This window comes from Schistocerca serialis, chromosome 9, assembly GCF_023864345.2.
Source record: "Schistocerca serialis cubense isolate TAMUIC-IGC-003099 chromosome 9, iqSchSeri2.2, whole genome shotgun sequence".
In the NCBI taxonomy this organism is placed as follows: domain Eukaryota; kingdom Metazoa; phylum Arthropoda; class Insecta; order Orthoptera; family Acrididae; genus Schistocerca; species Schistocerca serialis.
The window spans coordinates 367551583-367563961 of record NC_064646.1 but is presented as its reverse complement, the minus strand read 5'-3'; the positions used below and the strand labels follow the sequence as shown (position 1 = coordinate 367563961).

Genomic DNA, 12379 nt, shown 5'->3' with positions numbered 1-12379 from the left:
TAACTTTACATTACATCTTTTGTACCTCTTTCCCCATGAAATCTTGTTAGGCTTCCCCTATTATTCCTTTGATGTACACTCTTTGCTCTCCTTGGGATTGTCGAGCTACTTCTCTAACTTCTTTGAACTGTGCTTTGCATTGAACAAAATATGTGCCTCATAGCCAACTCTTTTTGGCTCCTCTTCTCTTGGCTAATGTCTTAATGCATTCATCCCCAAACCAAGTCTTCTTGCCCCTTATCTGCTTCTTGATGGCTGCATTTGCCATCTTAGTTACTGTGTCCTTGATTTCTCTCCGCACGTCTTACACTTTCCTTTTTTTAATCATTCTCTTGCAGAATTTCAAAGTGGTTGCTGAGATAGCTTTGATATCTCTTAATATCTTTGAGTGCATCGACATGATAGCATACTACTTTCTTAAGATTGTTGCTGACCCTGGATGTGTGTTGTATTTGTAGCCAGCTGTCTTCTAGGAAGTGGTCACTACAGTTTTCTGCACCCCATGCTGTTGTTACATCCCTCACCCATTTCTTTGCTTGGATGTCAATTGCAGTGTGATCTATCTGATTAACTGTTTTACCATCTGGTGACACCCAGGTTCCTTAATGTACATCCTGCCGCTGGAAATTTGTGCTGTTGATGAACATCCCTTTTGATGTTGCAAATGTTATGAACATGAAGCCATTGTCATTGCTGAGTTAATGTAAACAGTGTCTTCCAATTGTTGAATGTAATACACCTTCTCTTCCACTTCAGTATTCATATCACCCAGTTGTTGTTGTGGTCTTCAGTCCTGAGACTGGTTTGATGCAGCTCTCCATGCTACTCTATCCTGTGCAAGCTTCTTCATCTCCCAGTACCTACTGCAACCTACATCCTTCTGAATCTGCTTAGTGTATTCATCTCTTGGTCTCCCTCTACGATTTTTACCCTCCATGCTGCCCTCCAATGCTAAATTTGTGAGCCCTTGATGCCTCAAAACATGTCCTACCAACCGATCCCTTCTTCTAGTCAAACTGTGCCACAAACTTCTCTTCTCCCCAATCTATTCAATACCTCCTCATTAGTTACGTAATCTACCCACCTTATCTTCAGCATTCTTCTGTAGCACCACATTTCGAAAGCTTCTATTCTCTTCTTGTCCAAACTATTTATCGTCCATGTTTCACTTCCATACATGGCTACACTCCATACAAATACTTTCAGAAACGACTTCCTGACACTTAAATCTATATTCGATGTTAACAAATTTCTCTTCTTCAGAAACGATTTCCTTGCCATTGCCAGTCTACATTTTATATCCTCTTTACTTCGACCATCATCAGTTATTTTACTCCCTAAATAGCAAAACTCCTTTACTACTTTAAGTGTCTCATTTCCTAATCTAATTAACCGAGCGAGGTGGCGCAGTGGTTAGCACACTGGACTCGCATTCGGGAGGACGACGGTTCAATCCCGCGTCCGGCCATCCTGATTTAGGTTTTCCGTGATTTCCCTAAATCGCTCCAGGCAAATGCCGGGATGGTTCCTCTGAAAGGGCACGGCCGACTTCCTTCCCTGTCCTTCCCTAATCCGATGAGACCGATGACCTCGCTGTTTGGTCTCTTTCCCCAAAACCAACCAACCAACCTAATCTAATTCCCTCAGCATCACCCGATTTAATTTGACTACATTCCATTATCCTCGTTTTGCTTTTGTTGATGTTCATCTTATATCCTCCTTTCAAGACACTGTCCATTCCGTTCAACTGCTCTTCCAAGTCCTTTGCTGTCTCTGACAGAATTACAATGTCATCGGCGAACCTCAAAGTTTTTATTTCTTCTCCATGGATTTTAATACCTACTCCAAATTTTTCTTTTGTTTCCTTTACCGCTTGCTCAATATACAGATTGAATAACATCGGGGAGAGGCTACAACCCTGTCTCACTCCCTTCCCAACCACTGCTTCCCTTTCATGCCCCTCGACTCTTATAACTGCCATCTGATTTCTGTACAAATTGTAAATAGCCTTTCGCTCCCTGTATTTTATACCTGCCACCTTCAGAATTTGAAAGAGAGTATTCCAGTTAACATTGTCAAAAGCTTTCTCTAAGTCTACAAATGCTAGAAACGTAGGTTTGCCTTTTCTTAATCTTTCTTCTAAGATAAGTCGTAAGGTTAGTATTGCCTCACGTGTTCCAACATTTCTACGGAATCCAAACTGATCTTCCCCGAGGTCCGTTTCTACCAGTTTTTCCATTCGTCTGTAAAGAATTCGCGTTAGTATTTTGCAGCTGTGACTTATTAAACTGATAGTTCGGTAATTTTCACATCTGTCAACACCTGCTTTCTTTGGGATTGGAATTATTATATTCTTCTTGAAGTCTGAGGGTATTTCACCTGTCTCATACATCTTGCTCACCAGATGGTAGAGTTTTGTCATGACTGGCTCTCCCAAGGCCGTCAGTAGTTCTAATGGAATGTTGTCTACACCCGGGGCCTTGTTTCGACTCAGGTCTTTCAGTGCTCTGTCAAACTCTTCACGCAGTATCTTATCTCCCATTTCGTCTTCATCTACATCCTCTTCCATTTCCATAATATTGTCCTCAAGTACATTGCCCTTGTATAAACCCTCTATATACTCCTTCCACCTTTCTGCCTTCCCTTCTTTGCTTAGAACTGGGTTGCCATCTGAGCTCTTGATATTCATACAAGTGGTTCTCTTCTCTCCAAAGGTCTCTTTAATTTTCCTGTAGGCAGTATCTATCTTACCCCTAGTGAGACAAGCCTCTACATCCTTACATTTGTCCTCTAGCCATCCCTGCTTAGCCATTTTGCACTTCCTGTCGATCTCATTTTTGAGACGTTTGTATTCCTTTTTGCCTGCTTCATTTACTGCATTTTTATATTTTATCCTTTCATCAATAAAATTCAATATTTCTTCTGTTACCCAAGGATTTCTATTAGCCCTCGCCTTTTTACCTACTTGATCGTCTGCTGCCTTCACTACTTCATCTCTCAGAGCTACCCATTCTTCTTCTACTGTATTTCTTTCCCTCATTCGTGTCAATTGTTCCCTTATGCTCTCCCTGAAACTCTGTACAACCTCTGGTTCTTTCAGTTTATCCAGGTCCCATCTCCTTAGATTCCCACCTTTTTGCAGTTTCTTCAGTTTCAATCTGCAGTTCATAACCAATAGATTGTGGTCAGAATCCACATCTGCCCCTGGAAATGTCTTACAATTTAAAACCTGGTTCCTAAATCTCTGTCTTACCATTATATAATCTATCTGATACCTACTAGTATCTCCAGGATTCTTCCAGGTATACAACCTTCTTTTATGATTCTTGAACCAAGTGTTAGCTATGATTAAGTTATGCTCTGTGCAAAATTCTACAAGGCAGCTTCCTCTTTCATTTCTTCCCCCCAATCCATATTCTCCTACTATGTTTCCTTCTCTCCCTTTTCCTACTGACGAATTCCAGTCACCCAGTAGGAATTTAAAATTGCTTTTGCAATGTCGCCCATGACAACTTTCAATTCTGCATGCAGTATTCATCTTTCACTTGGCATGTGCTTTCTTCTGTATGTGCTTGGCAGTTCACAAATGACATTTAACATATTGTCTTGCTTATTTTTAATCCAGCTATTCTAGGGCCCACTGATAAAAATCCCTTACCCAGTTTATGTCGCCGGCCACTGTGGCTGAGCGGTTCTAGATGCTTCAGTCTGGAACCGTGCGACTGCTACGTTCGGAGGTTCGAATCCTGCCTCGGGCGTGGATGTGTGTGATGCCCTTAGGTTGGTTAGGTTTAAGTAGTTCTAAGTTCTAGGGAACTGATGACCTCAGATGTTAAGTCCCATAGTGCTCAGAGCCATTTGAACCAGTTTGTGTCCTATCTCACCACTTCCATAAAAGATTGTATAGTTCTTGACACTGGTGATACCAGTATTCTCCCAACATACTTCCTGTAAAGCAACTAAATCCATGCTATATCTTTCAATGACTTTGACTAGGTTGACTGAAGCACCTGGTCTGTATAAACTATGAATATTCCATGTTCTATGTTCTCACACTTCTTGTCTGTTTTGTACTATCGGATTCCAAGGCTTCTTGTAATTTGTTTACTGTTAACAAGTTTTCTGTGGTAGGGGTAACGTTTGCCAACTCCCAATCTGGAGGACCATTGTTTTTGATTTTGGGGTAACCTCCTCCCTGGATGAATTGCTTTCTCTAGAGCCGTCACAGTTCATCTCCCCTTTTCTCAAAAATGTGAATGAATGAAGGACAGTGAATAGGAAGATATGATGTGAGGCAAACTCCCAGAGACCTGTCCTGCTTGGTAGACCCTGCAAGTAGCATTATCCCCATGTTGTTCAAACATGCAACCCTTTCCACTCGCGTAGACAGTACTACTATAAAGCGGTGTCTCTTGAAGAGGTCTATTTGTTAATAAATATTGAATCTGAACAAAAGTGAAAAAAATAGGTAGTTGCTACTGGTGAAATTCAAGCCAGAAACTTCAGGTTTTGAATACTTTTATGCTACGTATCAATTTACCAATGACTATGTTAAGAAGTTGCAAATGTTTGTGCTCACAGATTTTCCAATCTTCAAAGGCATATCTTTTTAAAGGATTGCATTGTACAAATTGATGTGTCTCAGTGGACTCTAAATGTTATACCTATGAAGAAAATCAAAGACTTCCACTCCGTAATGTCTCCTTGTAAGGTAAAAATGAATAAAGAAATATAGTTATAAAAGCTATTGCATGATTTCATCTCAAATCAAGCAGGTCATGTAAACTCATGGTCATGAATTTCTCTGGAAAAAATATATATTAGACCTCTATATCATGAGTGTAAGAAATAGAGTATTTTCGTTTTATCTTAATTTTTGTAAATGGTACAGCCCTTTGAAAAATGTATATTTTGTAAATAACTCTTAAAACAGTAGAGAACAAAAAAATTATAACTAATAAACCAAAAGTAATGGAGACCTGCCAGATGTTTTATGTTAAAGCTCCTTCGAAGTGTGTTGAAATTTAATTGACACCCTTGCACTTATGGGCTTCCTTTAACTTACAAACTTAAGAAATCTAAGTTTTTTTCCACTTAATATTTGTTGTAACTTCTGCCATATTATCAAATACTACCATTGTAATTATAAACAGTATCTTCCCTGCTCCAACTATCTGTATTATGTAAATATTTATTACCAAAAATTTAAAAAATTGCATTTTTATGAGATTTTACGAATTATTTACTCGGAAACTCCTGTCCAAAAGTATTTGAGAATTACACAAAATATTGTTTAGTTAATATGGTAGTATTCAGTAAGGGCAATATATTTCTGTGTAAAGTGTTAAAAATTTGTCAACATTCTGCACATTTCACATCACTAAATTTCTTGTGTAAAATGTGCATGTTGGCAGTGCTCTTTCCGTTATGCACCGAGTTTTTGTTTGGTTTGAACTTTTTGTTAGATACGTCAATGACGAAATGCAGTAGTGAAAGAGTGAGATATGTGAACAATGCAAAAAGACACAAGAAGATGGTGTTCAAGAAAAGTGGAAAATGCTTCAGAATTATTTGAAATCTGTCAGAGGTTTTTCAGAAATATCTTGGTCCTCAAATAATGGTATTAGCATCACATCCATTTTGCAGGAATTGCTATGCTCACTACAAGAAGAAATTTAGTGACAACCCATCTGAACAATCACTATCTCTAGAATGTGAAGCTGAAGAAGACAGTGCAGATGTTTATATTCCTGGGTGTGAAGCTGTTGGTGTGTTGAATATTAGTGTTTCTGCTGTATCCCCTACTATATTCCCCATTAAATATCTAGGAAAGATAAAAAGCACAAAAAGAAAACAGTATGTAAAAAGAAAAGTGGAAGAAATTGAAACAATTTTTACACAAGCAACATCTTCAAAACTTTGTGAAGTGTATAATGTAGATGCACTTGGTGCAGAACCTGAATATGTTTATGAAATGTGATGCTATCTCAGCAGCCACCTATACTGAGAAGGCACAGTTACTGACACTGATACCAGGTTGCTACTCTAAGCAGCAGGTGCTGAAATACATACTCACTTCCTTACATTATTTGATTTCAAAAGCTTGTAAAATAAAGAACTTCTTTGGTGATAATGCTCAGTAAGTGTCTGAAGGTGGCCTTGTAAGCCGAAAACTGGTTAACAATAAAAGTAATATTGTAGAACAAAAGTAAACTGGTGCTTTTCATTTATTATAATGTTGTTCTACCAAGAATCGACGGAAGATTCCCTTAAAATGAGAAAGGTATTTGGGCAAGCCTAGATTCTTACTGTGGGCATCCATTGCAAGACGATATGCTTACTGATGCTCTGTGTGATGACAAAGACTGCAACAGGCAAAGTTCTAACCAGGCTGATGTTATCTCTGGTAGTGAAAATGGTGAAAAAATTAAATAGGTAAAAAGAAATATGACAAGATCAACAGTAGAAGCTTTTCTCCTGATGAAAAAGGTGAACCAGAATTTAAAAATTGGCCTCACTAAATTCTACTTCCTACGACCAAAATGGGTAAAATGCCAGCCAGTGAAGGAAGTGTGCACGTGTATTTACTGCACTATTTTGAAACTTGTTTCTTTGGCCATAAGCAGTGTCACAGGAAAGAAGTACACAGTGATGGACCTGATACTTTTGTGTGTCAGGAGCTGCAAGATAAATGTTGGTTGCAGGAGTGTGCAATGTGTCCTGGTGCTAAAGTGATGACTGTTGAAGCATTAAACCTTCAGAATACTGACAGTGACGTAAACTATGCATTGTGGGAGGGAGGAGAGTTGCTGAAGAAGACAGAAGAGCCAGAGAAGTTTGTTACAGAGGTTAGGCATTTGGTCATGAAAGGAATAGCTCGCCATCATATCTGGAGGTTTCAGAGGTAGGCCATAGCAGAAATAAAATCAGCCACATCCCAGAATCCTGGAACTTTAGTTCTTCATTTCGACTTTGCTGATAACTGGTCTGTTGCTTTGCAGAATGAAATTCAAAGCTACCACAGGCACACATCACAGGTATCAATATTCACATATGTTGCTCACTTCCTTGGATCATCACACTGTTTTGCTATTGTCAGTGATTATCTCATTCGTGACAGTGTACATACATGCTATGCTGTCAGCATGATAATTGATGACTTAGCATCTAGAGGCCATGCATTTCCTACACATGTGACTGATAGTGCAGCATCTCATTTTAAGAACCACTTGCATCTTTATGAGCTTGGTCAACACTGTAGTACATGAATCAAGACAACATCTTTCAACAAGATTTAATCCAGCACAAAGCTGTTGATGTTATAAGAGATGCTACTGGATTTTTACACACAATATCAACTTTAGTAATGAACATGAAACTCTTAATTCTAAGTGAAAGCACATTAAGAGAATTCTGTTTAAAAGATAGGGAAGAGTTGCCTGCTGTGAAGCCTGTGGTAGGATATCAATCAGGTCACTACTGGGTTGCAAACGGGAGTGGCATACATACTGCGAGAACAGTTCTCCATGAAATGCATCCTGTTACTTTGTGTGAAATGCAGAGACCACAGTAGACATTAGAAGACTTTGTAGCGATCCATTTCATTTCTTGTGTGTATGACAATCAGTGCGGGGGTGGGACAGATAATAAGTGTGTCTCAGGAGCTGCAAGATATGATATAAACATCTCCTTCATAATACCTCATGGTCCTGCTAATGCTTTCAAATAGCCATCTTCAACAGACCAGTGTGCAGTTCCCATTTTCCAAGTACTGCTGTTGGTGGATCATCCTTGTCTGATTGCAAATTCAGCTTGGCTTTACAAGTTCAATGAGAAGCAGATGAAAAAAAAAACCTCTTTTCAACAGTGCAGTGTTGATTGTTATATTGTAGGCAGTTTTAGTTCATGGAAAAGTAGTAAAATCATGACAGAGGACAATAATAATTTGTGAATATCATCATAAAAAGAAAAATGGGTATAAATATTCTATATATCTAATGTATGCTATAAAATGCTTTCGAATAAAATTGTGAATTGTATTTCCACTCACTTACAATGCTGTAAAATAATTATTTTGATTCATAAATACCAGGTTTGCATGACATTTACTTAAAATTAACAGTCAATTTAAATATTTAAATGCTCATGACTTTTTGACCTTTATAGTAGAGCTAAGTCTACCTAAAATTTTTCTCACATTTTGTATAGGCAAGTATTTCCCATACTCACTGCACATTCCCTGAGTAGAATGACCAACTAACATGTGGTATTGATAGTTCTGATGCCACAGCATTGGTGCACACTCGTAGGTTGGCACTACGAGAGTGGATGAACTACGCCAACCACAGCACCCTCTAGCTGACACTTTGGAGCTCAACGAGCGCCGCTCTGCTTTCTGCCCAGTTGATCAAGAGCAGACGACCTAGCAAGTTAGCTTCTACTGGTAGGGGGGCTAGCCATTATAGACTTGGCCTTTGTTAGCTTTGATACATGAACGGCTTCCCACCTACGTGCTCATCTGTACCAATAGTTAAATAATGTATTTGTATATGTTTATACACCAGTAAAGGTGCTTTAACTTTACTTGCAGTACCGAAGTACTTTAGCTCACCTGCTTCTACTCGCTTCCTTCATTCGGCCTATTTCACAGATCTCAGGAGCAGACACATGAGCTGCTTTTCAGGCGGGATACAAAATAACGTACCATGAAATTTTTAGAACATTTAAGATGGGGTTTTGGAGAAAATAATTACTAAAAACAAAAAAATTTCAGGCTCTTCCATATTTATGTACAAATATTTTGACAGTTTAAGTATTTCGTGTGCAATGTCGTAGCTGACAGTTAGCAGTCCTTCCACTTTATTATTTCTCAAGACAGTTTGACTGTTCATATTTTCAAAACATAATTTTGAAATTTGCAAATAGTTACAAATTTTCATAGTTTATTTTAATGTTCTCATTTAAAGAAATGTGTAGTGTTTTAACAAATCATCAGGAAATCAAAATATTTTAGTTTTGGAGAAGTATCATGCGGAACTTCGACATATTTTTTGTTCAGCAAACTTTGAAATACTGATGTGACACATTCACTCGTGCCCTGTATGATCTGAGATGAAATCACTCTGCTATAATTTCTAAAAAAAATGATAATACTGCACATTAATGAAGTAGTTGTAAGATGATAGTGTTGGGAAATATGAGAGTAACCATTAAGCTGTGCCACATACTTACCCCATTTCTGTGATTCTCTTCCATTGGTGTAACAAACATGTGACCACCTTCTTTGTACCTTTGTTATTAAACTACGTATTCTGTACACTAATGTAAACCTATCTGGAAACTGTCTGCATGCAGCCACATTTCAGTAGACATTAAGTCACTGGGATGTAGCAGGCAAAGATGTAATGAAACAAACTTAAAGTGGGCAGTGTATGTACAAGACATAAGACTCCTCTTATAGGGGGGAGACCGAGTGAGATGGTGCAGTGGTTAGCACACTGGTCTAGCATTCAGGAGTATGGATGGATCAAACCTGTGTCTGGCCATCCTGATTCAGGTTTTCCGTGATTTCCCTAAAATGCTTCAGGCAAATGCCAGAATGGTTTCTTTGACAGGGCACTGCTGATTTCCTTCCCTGTCCTTCCTTAATCTGAGCTTGTGCACCATCTCTAATGACGTCATTGTTGGTGGGACATTAAACACAAATGTCCTCCTCCTACAGGGAAGAACGGGGCACATTTCACCAAATTGTAGATTATAATATAATCATATGAAACATGACTTTTTTTGTAAATAGCTTTTGTAATTACTACAGAATGTTGGATAGTTTGTAGCTTCTTATCACAGTACCTAACGATAAACAAACGGTCCAATTTTTGTTGAAATTACTCCTACTCTGGAGTTCATTTCAGCCTCTTAATAACAACTTAGCTGTTCTTACTTTTAGATCAACTCACTGTGTATTTTATTGGTGTAAGAGATGTATAAGATACCTAGAGGTACAAACACAACAAAATTAGTGATACCAAATGCAATAAATAGAAGTAGAATTGTCCACATGAATCTTTCATTGATTTTTCCTTCTTTCACTTCAACTTGCCTTAAAAATAGCTCTTTGCTGTTCTTTCCTGCAAATTCTACAGGTTCATCATCATTTACTTAAGTCCACATTTTAACAATCAAATTTGTAAAGGACCTGCACCATATTCAGTGTAAGAAGATTCACACAGTATAACTTTCCTCGTAGCCTTGCATGTTTGTTTATTTTCAGATTTCATTTTCTTTAAAGCCACTCTTCATTTCTTCTGAATTTTTTAAGGCTTTCCAGTTCAGTTAAGTATTTTTCCTTTCTTTCTTTTTATAATCAAATATTGACTTTTCTTTCTTCCCCTCAACTTACTTTTTGCTTCTGCAACTGGAATCTGCCAGACAGCTTCATTTTCATTGCTTATTCTAGGTTCATATTTAGTTGTACAGTTCACTTCAACATTATAGGAACCAACTACATCCAGGTTGTGAATTCAGTCTTCTGCGATATCATTTGAATGAACAGCTCATCCATTATAGTCAAGCATTGCAGCAACATTTACTTTGAAACTTCCTGGCAGATTAAAACTGTGTGCTGGACCATGACTCGAACTCGGGACCTTTGCCCTTCGCAGGCAAGTGCTCTACCATCTGAGCTACCCAAGCATGACTCACAACCCATTATCATAGCTTCAGTTCTGCCAGTACCTTGTCTCCTACTTTCCAAACTTCACAGAAGCTCTTCTGCGAACCTTATAGAACTACCACTCCAGGAAGAAAGGATATTGTGGAAACATTTACTTTATTTATAGTTGTTGCTCTTGATAATTTACTTCTTTCAGGTTTTCAAAAGCTGTTGATAGCACCTGCTGAAACTTTTGGCCAAGTTAATCCTAGCTATTTTATATACATCCCATCTACACTGTGTCCATGAACCCAGTATTTTTACACACTCTTATGTAAGCTATCATTTATGTTTATAATTAATTCAACAATTTGTATTTTTAACTTAAGAATTGCTATTGTTCAGCTTAATATAGTTCATATTATTGTTTCTTAACATCTCAAATAAAGCAGGACAGTACATCCCAAAGAGATCTGCAATTCTAAAGGGCACCCCGTATTATACTGATGTACGACCTTTGTAATCTGATCTTTTTTTGCTTTCATTGCTTTTATAATAAAATCTTTTGTCACTTTTCTCACCTTTCCAAGTTTTTACTCACTTGCTTATGGTTCAACACACTTGCTTTTTGCAAAAGCACACTATATTAACCAAGCTTAACAGAAACAATGTACTTTTCATCTGTTATTCCAAATAGTAATACATTATTGCCAAAATAATTATGCAAATGGCCTGGTGTTGAAATGACCCCCAATGGTTTCTTGAAATTTGCCACATGTGCAGCCATTAAGATTAAAGCACTGTTACTTCTTTTAACAATGTGTGTGACATTATTTATGGGGCATTTAATGCAGAATTTCCTAATTAATGGAGTGAACGTATTTCATTTACCTTGATTGATATTAAGTAACAAAAATGCACTGTTGAAAACAGAACTGAGGTTTCGTTTGTCCACCATGTAACAGTACTTATTGAATAGCAGTCCTATTATGGATAAAATGGAGAGGACCCCATTGTCAGCTATTGTCCAGTTGTGGAACTTGAGTGTACCTGTTGGCCAAGGACAGAGAGGTTCATGTGGTGAGACATTAAAACTGTTTAAAGGTGCCCCTAGTTGAAATGCACTGCCCCCTCCCAATTTCTAATTTAAAAATTTCTTTGATGTGTAAATCATGTGGTGTTATCATTTACACTTTTTAAATGCCATATACAGCGGAAGTGCACAGTATTAACTTAGTTTGCAAGTACTTGCACTTTGATTTCTGGTTGTGCTGCAGTAATTGAATTATGGATAAAAAGGTCACCATACATACCTGATTTATACTTTTTCTTTCTTTTTTCCTGGGGGTAAAAGAGAGAAGTTTGTGAGTAAATCAACTCATAACATATTCCTCGAGTACTTGGCATTTTATCTTCACTGGAATTTATTGTATGACCAAATGAAAAGGTGTTGGCAGTTGTATCAAGTGCAGTCAATTAATTGATTGAGTGAGGAACTTACAAATCACCCAATTCCCATTCATGCAAAATACAGAAAATTAATAAAACTATGAAGAGGGAGAAAATTTTTTCCTAGTCTAGAAATTATCTAGCCATTTAGATGGAACATGTACACCGAAATTTTATCTTGTTTTAATTTTAAGGGCCAAATCTATGCATGTTGTCTGGTAAGGAAGATCAACATTGTAACATAAACTGGCACTGTTACCAGTAACAATCATATTCCTT

General features: G+C 37.7%; 1 protein-coding gene across 2 annotated transcripts in view; it reads left to right on the top strand.

Annotated features, from left to right (window-relative positions):
- LOC126419135 (receptor-interacting serine/threonine-protein kinase 4-like) overlaps positions 1 to 12379 on the top strand; it is a 111158-nt gene that overhangs the window by 55338 nt on the left and 43441 nt on the right. The gene's annotated exons all lie outside the window — the stretch shown is intronic.